The following is a 15000-nucleotide window of genomic DNA, read 5'->3' on the forward strand; positions in this document are numbered from 1 at the left end:
GGGACGCGCGCTGTAGGATTGTGTTCGTTGCATGTAGCTCGTATATTCCGCCGTAAAGCTGCATTGGGTGTAAAGCAGAGCGGAGGGAATGTTCTGGAGGTTCAGCACGAACCGCTGCGCCACCGCACCTCGCCATTGAGCCGCTGTATTTACCGGCGACGCCAGCAGAGGAGCAGTGTTTCACCACGGTACTCCACGAGCCCTCGCGCTTTGCTGCCATTCATGTAGAGATTTGCATATGTATAGAAGGCTAAACCAGCGAGATTTATTTACATTTATTCAGCGCTTCATCCTCATCAGGTGGCAGCAAGGCAAAGTTCAAGACTGGCCAAAGCAATGGAGCCTGGAATAGAGATTAAAAGAAGGATGCTTTGCTTGAAAGTTGGGTTTGGTCAGATTCGTTTAGATAATTTGATTGGCTGATGGCTTTATTGATGGTTCCATGAAGAACAGTTATTTCAACAGGAAAACCATTTCTAGTTACCTAATGACCTGATCGGTTGTCCAAAGAACCATTTTTTCTTAGAACGTTCGAATGATCTGATGAACCTTGTCTTTGCTATAAAGACTCTTTTGTGCGATGGAAAGATTTAATGGATGTTGAAGGTTCTTCATAGAGGATCGATACCGATAAGAAGCTTCTTATTCAAACTAAAAAAAGAGAAATGCACTGAAATGCGGTTCATCACTGTGAAAGAAAAAAAAGAAGGGTCTTGTTCCTCGACACGTGTTTCAACACGATAGAAAACATGCAAATATTGGATCCTTTCAAAACGCCCAGGTCTGGGAAATCATGCATTTAAGCTGATCTAGAAATCACTCGGAGTTGGATTGAATCGATTCACGTTTTATTTCTAGTTGGTGTGAATCGATGCAGAGTTGGGTGGCTCATAATCCAGTTCTTTGTCTTCACTGGTGTCCAGTTTTTCTGATCAGTTTGAGAGCGTGTAATGGAAATATCTGTTTGTTTCTGCTTTCTGCAGCGATGTCTAATCGTTGTTTTCACATATGCACACGAAATCCTCTGTGTCATGATTTGTGTATTCAGATGCAGATCGTATCAGACTCGTGAAGTAAACACTTACTGGCGTCCGGCTCATCTCACACCTGCTGTTTTCATGTAAATTCATGACTGCGTTTTTACACTGATTGTTAATTTTCTGCAAACATCTCAATTGGAAGCAGATGTGTGTGTCAGGAGCTCAGGAGACACACAGGTGCTCGAGTCAAGTTCTCCATATGGACCTGAACCAACGTGGTACGGCAAACGCCTCACATGTCTCGCACTTTCAATTAAATCCAATCCCTTTGGAAGAGAAAAATATATGTTGAGTCTTAACGAACCATCAGGTGTTTCCCCGAGTCATGTATCTTGTAGATGTTTTCAAACATGAGCTGTTTGGTTTGGTGGTGTGTGCTCAGGTAAAAATAGGAAAAGGTTCTATACTCTTAAGAATAAAGGAGCTTCAGGATGCCATAGAAGACCATTTTTTGTCTTAAGAACCTTCAGCATCTGAAGGACCTTTCAGTTTCACAAAAGATCTTTGTGCATTGAAAGCATTTAAAGAACATTCAGAAATCTTTTTTTATTGGGAATATTATCAAACTGTCTTCGTGTTTGAGCTCCAGACATCAGCGTCGTATGAAACGATGAACTAGAACTGTCCCATCAGTCTTCTTCTGAGTCTAAAGCTCCAGACGTGTTCTCCTCCAGAAACCCATCGGCTCGGTTTAGCTTTAGCTCAGTCTCTTTTACTCTCTTTGTACCCAATTCCCTGCTTTTGTTCGCGGATCGATCTGTGTTCAGGTATTACACGGAGCTGAGCTACTTCTGAAGTCTGGACTCGATAGTTTGTGATTTTCTCCTCAGTCAGATGATTCACAAACACTTCACGGTTATTGAAGTGGCCCTATGTTGTTCTGTTTTATCTTCTGGTTTTGTTTTTAGGTGATAATTGTGTTATCATCTCCCCTCTCTTGAGTGAGTTTACCCATTCGGGTTTGTGTTAGAATCATATTACTTATGTATATTATTCTAGATTCAGCTAAGGCCATTCATGTTTAATGTAACTCAGATCTCATAAAAACATAAAGTCGTGGCAAATTAAGCAGTATAGCTGGAATGGCTTCCATTATTGGATCTTAAAGATTTTTTGGGAACAAAATGGACAATAGTAGAATTTTTATTTTAATTATCATTGTTTTTGTGCACGTAGCATAGTATTGAATATTTAATTACCTTTTTTGTTTGCACCTTCACCTCAGTTACTCTTCAGAAACACTAATAATTTAGTAACACGGTAAATATACCTTTTAAATCTCAGAATATGTAATACTGGGATGCTAAATTCAGCTACAGATGATATTAATATATTTTAAACAGACACCTGAGAGATTAGCCCAATTTCATGACTATGATTCTCAAACAACAGGTGAAGTTTAAAAAGTACACTTTATAATAATGTCAAATTAAAGTTTCTATAAAAAATATAATTTTCATTTAATTACAATTAATGTGCAATTAATGATATTGTTTCCTTGAGTCCTTATGCATTTATTTTCGCCTTACTTACTTCATGACTCCCAATCGATTCACTCATGATTCATTTTTCCGAACCCCTTCTTTGGAGAGTGGTCTCATGTTCATCTCATCACGTCTGTAATGTGTGATAAAACAGTGTTTGTGAGCAAAGTGCTGCTTTGTGTAAATTGTTACCGTGGAAACTGTATTTTAGCGCTCCTAGACACCTAGTGGTGAAGAATGAATCTGCATTTTCATTCAGACCAATGAGAAAAGACCAACAAGTGGGCGGGAGTCGACTCTTTCTTTTTCTTCACATGGTTTATTGCTTTTATAAAGCGGTTATTCCATATACGAGTCACAAAATAAAACGTAATACCATTAATACAACCCGTATTCTTTCACCAAACAATGCAGTTCCTTGGAAGCAGTTGTGGTTAGCAACGAAGTGGTTTCCGAGCAACAACAGTAATTCACAGCAGCTTGAAAGGCAGCTCAAAGGAGAGAGTCCTGATCTGCGTTGCTGTGAGAGTTTGGCAGACGCCGCTGTCAGTGATTCTCTGTGAATGACTCTGTTAGGATGTTTATGTTCAGATGTTTAGCGCCTTGCGCTTCGCCACCTACACCACAACAGCACACACACATTCAGGATACCGTGCCAGGATCGCCGATAAGATCTCAGGAGAGACGTGTGTTCATTACGGGAATACACACTTAATTACAGCAACATACACAAACATGCATTTATCTCATTCTGTTTTTCATAGGAAAATATTTTTTTCTTTTACAGACTGGGTAGTTTTTTGGAGTTTTTTTAGTAGGAAATGTCTGTTAGAATGATGTATTTTACATTTAAATTCTCTGATTAGATTGTTTTAGGGTTGTGACAATGAAAAGAGCTCTGTGTAAATCAGATCTGAGCAACAGACTCTGGAACCATATAGTCTCAGCAAACACAGCAGCGGTGTTTTGTTCCTGTATGATTCAGCATTTCTGAACAAATCTGTTAAGTCAATGATTCAATGGCTCGCTCATAGACTGTTGCTTGATTCATTCCTAAATGAATCAGTGTTGTTGAATGAATCAACTCAGTCAGTGATTCAATGACTCACTCATAGACAGTTGCTTGTTTTGTTCATAAAATGTTCATTTATTTTGTTTTAATTTAACCTTAAGTTTAGCGGAAAATGACTCAGAGGCCAGTATCCTGGCCAAAACATGCAACAATAAAATTAGTTTAATCACAAGATTTACAAAAAATATGCTATTTTGATTTTAAACCAAAGCACCTTATAAAGAAGAATAGTTCAGGTGTCATCTCCACTAAGAGAAACACATTTCCTTCTGATCCTTTGAATGGTTTCTCTGAAACACTGCTTGATCAGACTTTGACGTGATGTTTGAATCACGGGACGGCCGTCAATCACTAATCTGACAGATAACCCAGGAGTTTAATAGTTGAATAGCTTTAGCCTTCCAGAGTTGGTGGTTCTGTAGGACTCCAGCTTTAAGCGCAGGTTTAAAGTCCTCGTGTCAGTCAAAGATGGCGTGCTGCGCTTGTCATTTTCATAACTCCTCTCAAGAGCTCTTGAGCTCAACAGCTAATCATGCTGTGAATTAATAATTACACTTTTCCTCCTGTGATGCTGCATGACGGGAGACTCTTCGGCACGGTCCAAACCCTCTCGTGCATCGCTAATCTCCGTAAGTGCTCATAAATTCAGCCGCTGAGCTTCGGTGAGAGCGTCAGAAACACACACGTGAGGTTAAACGCTGCTCCGGGTCAGTGATGCTTCTGGGTGTGCTTATAGTGATTTAATCATGACTGAAGCGTGGAGGAGCTCAGGTCTGATTGTGAACGCACCTCTTTCACATTGCTCTGTGGGTCTTGACAAAAAAAAAAATAGTATTTGTGAGCCTGGATCAAAAAACATTATTAGGGCTTTAAGTAAAGAGAGAGACATTTTGTAAATATATCAAAAGTGAATTTTGGATTAGTAATATGCATAGTTAGGAACTTAATTTGCACAACTTTAAAGGAGATTTTCTCAATATTTAGATTTGGGTTTGTTTTTTCCATATTTTCTAATGGTTGTATCTCGGTCAAATGTTTTAAAAAACCAGACATCAATGGAAAAATTATTTATTCAGCTTTGATGCATACATCAAAAAAAAAAAAAAAACACCCGAAAAAAAACCCCCAATAAAAATGTAATTATCATTTATTCTCTCTGGTTAGGTTGTGTTTTATGGTTTTGATCGTGAAACAGATATGTTAGGTTTAACACGGATGAAATATCATGTTTATGATCATGTTTCGATACAGACATTGGATTAGAAATGTAGCTTATTTAATGATACTAAGCTATTTTCAGTATTATTATTATTCACTAATATACTTTCACTTTGTCTTTCCAAATAAACGAATCAGTGTATTTGAAAGAATCAGTTCAATCAATGATTCAGTGACTCACACAAGACTTGTTTTGTTTCATAAACGATTTCCCCGAATAATTTTAACAAATGATTGGAGTCAATGATTTAATAACAATCATTTCCCTCTAGAGATGAATGGAAACTTCATCAATACTTTTTTTGTTGTTATTAAGCTCCTGGAAAAGCATATAAATGTAATTAGAATATATACGTAGAGCAGGCATCATAAGTATTAAACAGGTAACCATTTCTCTCAGTGAATATATCTCCAAACATGAAATGTTCTCCAGAAGTCGGTAAAAACCCGATCTATACACACAAACAGAACGTTGAGAAATAAAGTTATGTGTGTTAAAACGGAGCGGCACGGAAAGAATGTAAACACATGTTCATTCTGAATGGGTTTTCTAACCAGCTGTATCTAGAAGCCGGTCTGTGACGCTGCGGGTCTCCGGTGAGTTTGGAGCTGAAAGCGCCGCAGGACGATCTGTTCTCTGAGAGCTGAATGTCAGAGGTCCGCTGGTGACGAGCAGCGCTTCTGTCTCCGTTAATAAGCCGCTCGAGACACACATGACCGTGTCATTAAAACAGCGGTAAAACCCTGGCCTCCAGTGACTCGTTACGACGGGCCGGAGACGCCTTCATCATCTTCCTCATCTTCATCTGCGACCAGACCCTGGCTGATCCAGAGCGAGGTGAAGCTTAGCGGAAGAGTCCAGAATCTCATTAGTCCTCGGCTCACAGAGATCTCATCAACCAGTGTTTCTCATTGCTTTTGGGAAAAACGTATAGCGCGTCTTTATGACAGGGAGATTATTTCAGTCAGTTTTCATTTTTAACACGAGTTCTGCCTGTATTTGAAGTAGAGCATGTAGTAAATAGTAAATCTTATTGAGTCCTCATTTGAGAAGAGTCAGCATTTGAGTCCTCGTTGTGATCAAACGCTGATTGTCTCGAGGTGACTCTTGTGATTCAGATATTCTGCCCTGTGTGTGTGTGTGTGTGTGTGTGTGTTTTCTGTTTTACGTCAGATGGAGTGTGTTTTGCTCGAACGACTCAATGAATAACTCATCACATGTAAAGACGGGCGTCTTCGCTGTGATTAATGTTTGCCGGTGGTTAGAGAACGCTTGTCCTACTTTACGTCGGCTGCTGGAGAAAATACATTTCTCTGAAAGCTGGAGGAAAAGCCTTCTTAATTAAAGCCTTAATTAGTGAATTAATGTGATCTTACAGAGAGCCTTGGCCCTCACACACACACACACACACACACACACACACACACACACACACACACCAGTGTGAAAGTCTAGCTTCAGGTTCACTTTCATTTCATCTTTCTACTTTCCGTCTGTACGTGTGCTGAAGGAGACCTTTTGTGTCATTTGTCTTGAAACATACAGTTTGGTTTTATTGAAGCATCTAAAATATAAGCATAATTAATATTTACAGCTAAAAAATAAGAAAAAGATATTTGTGTAGCGCACTTTTAATGGTTTAGACTAACCTGCCACAAACTGTTTTAAAGAGAATATAAAAGAACACATCACATTGAATATATATTTACATCTGTGCAGGAAAATGACTCTTTAAGTTAAAATATAGCATTGAGTCTCTAATCACACACACACTTAAACAAACCTCAAAAAGCTGTCCAAACCTGACGGAAAGGCTTGAATGTGGGACTTTTCTCCTGAAGATTAGATTCTGGTGCACTCATAAAACTGATTCTTTGTGTTCGTGAATACATTCAGATGATGGTGGCACTGAAGCAGTAATGACCGAAGAAGCCACAGATCTCCGAGACCATCATCAACCTGTTTCCAAGCGTCTCCGTGATGGTTTGAGTTTCTGTGCGTCTGTGTGAGCGTGACCAAAGCAGATCTGATCCGCATCTGTTCTGCTGCAGCTCGTCTGCGTGAAGGACGGCCTTCTCTGAGCGCTTATTCACACTTTAGACAAACAGATGGACGCCTGCTTCCACACACACACACACACACACACACACACACACACACACACACTCACAGAAACACACACACACACACACACACACACACACACACACACACACACACACACACACACACACACACACACACACACACACACACACACACACACACACACACACACACACACACACACACACACACACACACACACACACACACACACACTCAGACACACACACACATACACACACACACACACACACACACACACACACACACACACACACACACACACACACTCACAGAGACACACACATATACACACACACACACACACACACACACACACACACACAGACACACACACACACACACACACACACACACACACACACACACACACACACACACACACACACACACACACACACACACACACACACACACACACACACACACACACACACACACACACACACACACACACACACACACACATACACACACACACTCACACACACACACATACACACACACACACACACACAGACAGACACACACACACACACACAGACACACACACACACACACACACACACACACACACACACACACACACACACACACACACACACACACACACAGACACACACACACACACACACACACACACACACACACACACACACACACACACACACACACACACACACACACACACACACACACACACACACACACACACACACACACACACACACACACACACACACACACACACACACACACACACACACACACACACACACACACACACACACACACAGAGACACATGTTTGTTTACTCGTTCAGCTCGGTCTGACTCTTGATGTTTCAGATAGTGTGTGTTTTCTCCGTCATGAAGTGAATGTAGAAAATGCACAAAATGCAGTGAAGTTATGTTTTGAGCGTTTAATGATCACGACTCGTGACTGAACTAATTACTAATTTAGTCCGACGCTGGAGTCTGATGATAAGACTGTAAAGAAATGTATTCGTAACACATCTGCACACTTTAATGCAAATGAATGAATCTCCAGTCAAGAATAACCTACTTGTACATGCAATTAATCTGTTTTTTTACAATAAAAACATATTTATATTCAGCCACTGGAGTGTAAGATTGAAGGCAGTGAAGGTTTGCTTATTTATCCAGAAGAGTTTTATAATCACACAGATCCAGCCATTAATTAGTTTGGCACTGAATTAAGCATTGATATGAAAGACTTTTTGTGAAAACGAGAATGAGTTTATATTAACAGAGAGGCGAGTGAATGCGTCGGAAGGTCAGCCTTGTTCTCTAATTATGTTCCATATGGTTTATGAGAATCATCATAACTATTATTAATACGTGTCGACCTGCTGCAGGTCATATTCAGACGCTCGGATGAAAATAAATCTTTGGTGTGTTTCACACTGAATTAGGAGCGTCAGTAATTCAATTGCTTTGTGGTTTTTGTTTTTGAAATGCATACAGTTCAACCACGATCAGGATCATTAATTAAATCATATTTAAGACACTGCACAATGCATTTATGTTTGTTTTATGATGATAATAATCGAATAAAAGGCTGTTCGGAAGGTCACCGTTGTTCTTTTCCTTTTAACACATTATCTATAAATGTTAACCTCTTCGGCTCACTTTTCTGTACTCGGATGCTCTGTTGAATATTAAAGATGCCCTGTGGAGAAAATCACGCTTTTAATGTTGTTTTTCTGGGGTTTTTAATAAGCTTAAATACGAACCGCGTGCAGATTTATCAGCCAGCAGCATCTCTGAGCAGTTTGTTCATGAGCTCGAGTAAATCCCAGTGTTTAGATCAAACATATACGCTGAATTAATCCAGCGTTGCCATGTTGTGCGGCGTTTACGCTTCAGTCACCCGCGCCGAAGAAAGCAGCAGGTATTCTGGGCTGGGGGCGGGGCTCATTTGCATATTCACGATTCCACAAAAACTAAATGAGCTGTGGGCGTCGAGTTACATTCAAGCTGTTTTAGGACAAACAAAATGTCATTTTACTCATTAAAGATGAATGTGGGACTGTATATAAATCAAAATAAATAGAATATACCAAATTAGGCAGTATTTTTTGAAATATCAGTGCAATTAAATGTAATGTAAAGTGTTACTGTGGTCTCTGACTCTTGCTCATCTCAGAAGTGTTTTTGGTGTTTTGCTGTGTCTGCAACACCCAGGTCATTGGTTCGATTTCTGTTCTTCAGTGTCGCGAACACAGTAAATAGACGTATATCATAAAGTTTCTGCATCGCAAACAATCCTAATTATCCCCCTTTCAGTGCCGAACTCATTCCCGATCGTGGCTGGACTTGATTTTATTTCCAAAGTAAAAAGTTTGCTGCCGGCAATTTCACACTTCAGTGGTTGGATGTAAATGTTTTTTATTGTGCACATAATTGCATGTGCTTTAATATTAAATATGCATTAGATTTCATTAAAACCGTGGATGTATTCAGAAGACAAGAGCTCATTTCTCTACAGTAAATGTATGGTTTCAATGCACTGTAATTGCTTGGGATTAAAGCGCCTGTCAGATAAGAGCGGTTTGTGACCCGTGATGCCGGTGTTTGTCTTCCCTCAAACCACATTACAGCATTCCCTTAAAAAGCCCTTCTTTTCTGTTATGAATGAGAACGATCCCCAGAGCTCTGGACTGGATGAAAGAGCCAATGAAGAACATAAATCTCACATTCAGATGGCTCCGCCGGATTTTAGACGAGTTGCGTAGGAATCCAGCATTTATCGTCTCCGTGACTCGACACGCTCAGCGCTCATTCTACAACATAATCTGCTGTTATCTGATGACAGATTAAGGCAGATTCTGCATGAGCCGTATCACACTGACCGGATCTGTGCGAGACCAGAAGATGATAAACAAACCGCTGTGGAAAAAAAAAGACGAGTCGATGACATCTCGTCCTCAAAAGAGCCACGTGTTCAAAGGGTCACTCTTCATTTCCATCACAATTGGACCCATCTGTCCAGGCTTGGCCCACCGTCAGCTGTGTGTGTGTGTGTGTGTGTGTGTGTGTGTGTGTGCTTTAATTGTCACGAGTGTGTCTGACTGTGAAGTGGCTTTATGAGCCTGTGTGTGTGTGTGTGTTGCTCCTGACCTGCTGTGTGTGTTTCTCGAGGCCTTTGTTCATCTCATCTGCATTAATGGACGAGTTCGGCAAAATAACATTTCGTTGTTAACGGTTTGCGCTGGTCGCCGTGTTACACACCCGTGACATCACTCTCCCGCCCACCGCCACCTCGCTTTTTTATGGAAATATCGAGCGCTTGGTTTAGCTGGAAAACAGATGCTGCAGTGCACGAAATACAGAGTCAGAATCATGACATGAAAAGAAAAGTCAAACTATGATATAGTAAGTTGAAATTATGCCGTAAAAGTCAAAATTATAGTGTGAGAGAAACTACGGATTACTAACAAAATATCTGTCACGGAATATTAAATTGGGATTATGATGAAGTCGTAATTATGATACAAAAAGTTGAAACTAGGAATCAAGTGTGCAGAGATTAAAAATGTCAGAATTATGATAAAGTCAATTGTGACAATTTATGATATTGAGAATTCAATTATTTCATGTCAATTTAAACTTTTTGTCCTAATTTAGACTTTCACCCCATAATTACGACTTAGTATGTCTTGATTATGATTACATTTTTATTCACGTAATTCTAAATGATCAAAGCATGATTTTGGGACCGGATCGGTGAAGACCAAAGGAAGCTCTCCGGATCCTGAGCGTCTTTGATGAATATCTGATCTACATGCAGTATGTAACGTGCTGGAAGTCGACGAATCGGTGGCTGAGTTAGATTCCTCACGAATCCCTGAATGACGTTGTTCTCCGCGAGCGGCTGTCTTGTCGCCGGCCTGATGAAGATACCGCGAGGTGCAGCAGGTTATAATAACCACAGCCAGAGATTAATACTGTCGAATTTAGTCACGCAGGAATAACCGTCTCTCTCGCCGGCTGTTGACAAGTGTAATATCAATTGAAGGATCACTAAAGCAGGCAGAACGCTGGCTGGAATTGGAGTGAAATGCATGCAAAGTCATTTGCGGCCCACCGTCTCATGTAATTTTCAGCCCTGGAGTGATGCTTTGAGCCCGTTTATAATACCAGAACGTGCCGGGGCTGAGGTTTCACAGTGTTTATTAGCGTTCAGCTCACGCTAAAACGATGCCGTTTGTCTCCTGAACACGGCATTGAACATCACTGGCGATGTGTGTCTTTGCTTCTACAAGGGCGTCTGGGATCATTTGCATTCAGCTGGTGATGTGAGTTTCAGTAATGGAGCGCCGCGGCGTCCTTCTCTTTAATCAGCGCTGCTTCGAGGGGCGTTTCCAGCTGGTTCACGAATACACATACATGTGAACGTGTTCAGATACACACAGCTGTGAAGAGCACGCAGGGTTTACTGTTATCTTCTCTCGTTTACGCCAAAATAATACACCAAATTAAACTGTTTTGAAGTAGGCAAAATGCAAACATTTTTTAAAAAAAGAACTAATGAAGTAGCGCACCTGTTGAATGAATCTGTGTTTTAAAGGATTTGGGAAAAAAGAATGATTCGGTGACGGTCACGAATCTGTGTTTTTGAAGGAATCGGGGAAATAAATGATTCATAATGAAAGGTTGAATGCTTTGTTCTTGAATGAATCAATGCATTTGAATGAATGATTCTGTGAGCTGGTCATCAAGAAACTCACCTCATTCTTGAAGGAATCAATGCTTCGGTGATTCAGTGACTGAAATTCACTTTGTTCTTGAATGAAGCAGCTGCTAAAGGTGAAGCTGTGTGCTAGCACGGTTACTAGCATATCTTTCGTGGCAGAATTAGTGACAGCCGAATGTTTGCACGAAATCAAACCGGTTGAATGAACGATTCAATGACTCACTCATAATCATTCAGTAAAACGAACAATTCAGACTCACCTACTGCTGAAAGAATATGAAAGAATCGTTACTCACCCAAAAAAGTAACGTTACTTAGTTACTTTTTATGGAAAGAAACGTGTTACATTACTTTCAAACACACACGTGTTATTTCTCCTTATTGCTTGAACTGGATCACCGGAGATCATTGGTTAATAAAACAAGACTAAATACATAAATGATATTTGTCATATTTAAGATATATTGTTGGTTTGTATAATATTCTGAGTGTGCATTTGATTGATTATAAAGAACACCGAATGTGTTTTGGAGTAAATGCATGCTGATTTTTAGTCTAGTACTATAATAAGATCATGTACTCTGCACTTAATTTCTCTCAACATGGCAACCCCAGAGCTGTCAATCAACACATGAGAAACAAAGCAACTGGAGAGACTTATTTGATGAAGCAACTCAAAGAAACGTAATTTGGTTACACCTTACTATCTAAATATCTAAAAAGATAAACAAATAGACATGATAAAAAGAAATGATCGTGTGTTAAAAGCAGACCTGAATGGGGGTTAATTGGCCGAGCGGCGCTCAAGCACTGAGGCTGTTCTGCTCTCGGCGGGCGTCTCTCTCTCTCGGCACGGGGTCATTACTGAGCCGCGCTCGGGTCGCTGTATAAAGAGGCCATGCTGGGAGATCTGATTCCCAGGAGCCCCTCTGTCTTCACACCGCCGCAGAAGGACAAAGCCGGCCGGTTACAGATGAAAGAGCAGAGAGCATACGGTTAACGGCTGAAGTTACGGCAGATGAAGCTTATTTTGCTGTCGGGAGAGGATGGAGTGCTGGAGTAATTAACAGATGAATGAAGTATCTGATGAGGGTTCAAGTGCTTCTCTCTCAATCTAATGAAGTTAGAAATCAATTCAGTCGTGTGTCCGTTCAGAAGTACTGGTCTGTTCTGTTCTTATACTAACTAACCGCCGCACATCGTGTGCTCATATCCCACGGACAGTAAAAGAAACTTTCTAAATGAACAAATATCATTTTTGACAATGACATACTACTTTTTTTTTAATTGCTGAAAGTTTTTGCAGTGATATAATTGTGCATTGCACTGAAAACAGACCTCTGCGTTTACATTGATACAAATGGTTTTTTTTTTTTTCGTTTTGGTTTGGGTTTTTTTGCAATGATATACTAGGCTTTTTTTTAGATTGTTAATATTTTTGTATCAACAGTATCAAAGTTTTTACATTTTTTACATGATGCAATATTTTTGATTATTTTTTTTATTTATAAAGTGCTTTTAAGAATACAACTACTAATACTGGTAACTAGTATTAATATAAATACTAGTGTTTCTTTTGATTGCAAGTTTTTTTTTGCATCAACATAATTGTGTATTGCATTAAAAACTTTTTTTGCTGTTCTACATTTTGTGTTTTTGCAGTGGTGTAATTGCTATTTGAAACATAATACATTTTTGTTTTTTTGTTTTGGTATAATGCTTTGATATAATTGCATTATTGCATTGAAAAACATTCTGATAAGTTTTTCCGTGTTCATAATAGTATTTTGCATTAGCAAATGTTTATTTTCTTTTGCATTCCTAATAGTTTCTTGTTTGTTTTAATTGTTTTGCACATTTTACGTTGATATGAGAGTTTGGAGAGATATAATCCCAGGAGGGAGGCGAGCTCGGGACAGACAGAGAGAGATGGATCAGGAACAGACATCTGCTGCCGTCTTTTATTTCCGTGGAATCAGACACAGAGGAGTCAGGTGGCGAGGAGACGCCGGTCCCGTGCGTGTCGGGCCCCTGATGGAGTCTGGCCCTTAATAACACGCACACATGGGGCCGCATGCTGATGGCAGCGCTATGTGTGTTTGTGTGTTTGCTTTGGCCGCTGAGATGCACTTGACCGCAGACGGATGCGGAGCGTCTCTCTCTCTCACACACACACACACACACACACACACAGGATTTGGACGGATCTGGTCTTCAGCTCCGTCTCTCTGGTGCCAGAAGGACCATCTGCAGCGCGGAGAAACAAAGCGCTGGTCTCCTGCAGTGTTCCTGCGGTTTACTGGAGCTGGAGACAGAATGGAGTTTGTGGGAGGTTTGAGTAAAGCCTCGGCTTGAGCTGAAGGTCTGCAGGAGCCTGATGTGTTTGTTTAGGCTTATTGTGATTTGGCTTCTGCTGCTTCTGCATTTAAAGTCCGGAGTTAGTGAAGAAACTCACTGCACTTCTAGAAAAGACGAGAGGGAGTTTTTAGCATCTCAGAGACTAGAGAGTCATTTTATTTGTTTCTTGTTGATGTGAAATAATTTGTGTGCCAGCACTTTTTGAACATTTACAGCTTATCGGTATCGTGATAACACCGTTTATACATGTTTCTTCATTTGATCATGAAGCACAAAACCAGTCATAAGGGTAAACTATGTTTCATCGATGTCTGGTTTGTTCTGATCTGAAAATCTGGAATCTGAGGGAGAAAAAAAATCTAACTTCAAAGTTGTTCAAATGAAGTTCTTAGCTATGCATAGTTTTGATATGTTTACAGTAGGACATGATCTTTACTGATAGATAATTGAGTGTATTTCTATAAAAGATCAGATGAACCCGTGACCTGACGCCGTGGGTTCGGTTCTCAGCGAACGCATGAAGTCAGACGTGAACGTGATGTGGTCCTCGCCGGTGAACGCAGAACGATTGATTCCTGTATTTTCATACAGAGAACCATTTACATGCAACGCATGGCTGGGTTTGACGGCCAATCCTTCGGATCGTTTCTGACACGGAGAGCACAACCGTCCCTGATTTCCAAATAAATCACAATCTGCTCTACTTCCTTCGAGACTCTTGAGGAAACAGCGGTCAGAAATACAAACACACACGCTTATGAACGGAGCTTAAGCTCTGTATAACATACAGACCGCTGCGGGAAAATATCAATCAATGGTGCTAAATTATGAAAGAAGCAGCTGACCGTGCCATTATTCAGATCAATTCAGTTCAAATCAACGCGGATCAATGCTAAAATCACAGTTTTAACTGTCTTTCAGTACAGTACCAGAATGAAAGCACCCTGCGTCCAGAGCTCGTCTCGCTTTGCTTTATTTTCA

The 15000-nt window shown here is 40.3% G+C and overlaps 1 protein-coding gene across 1 annotated transcript in view; it reads left to right on the plus strand.

Annotated features, from left to right (window-relative positions):
* Positions 1-15000, plus strand: part of dcc (DCC netrin 1 receptor) — a 266606-nt gene that overhangs the window by 908 nt on the left and 250698 nt on the right. The gene's annotated exons all lie outside the window — the stretch shown is intronic.

The sequence above is a fragment of the Puntigrus tetrazona genome, chromosome 5, assembly GCF_018831695.1.
Source record: "Puntigrus tetrazona isolate hp1 chromosome 5, ASM1883169v1, whole genome shotgun sequence".
Taxonomy (NCBI): domain Eukaryota; kingdom Metazoa; phylum Chordata; class Actinopteri; order Cypriniformes; family Cyprinidae; genus Puntigrus; species Puntigrus tetrazona.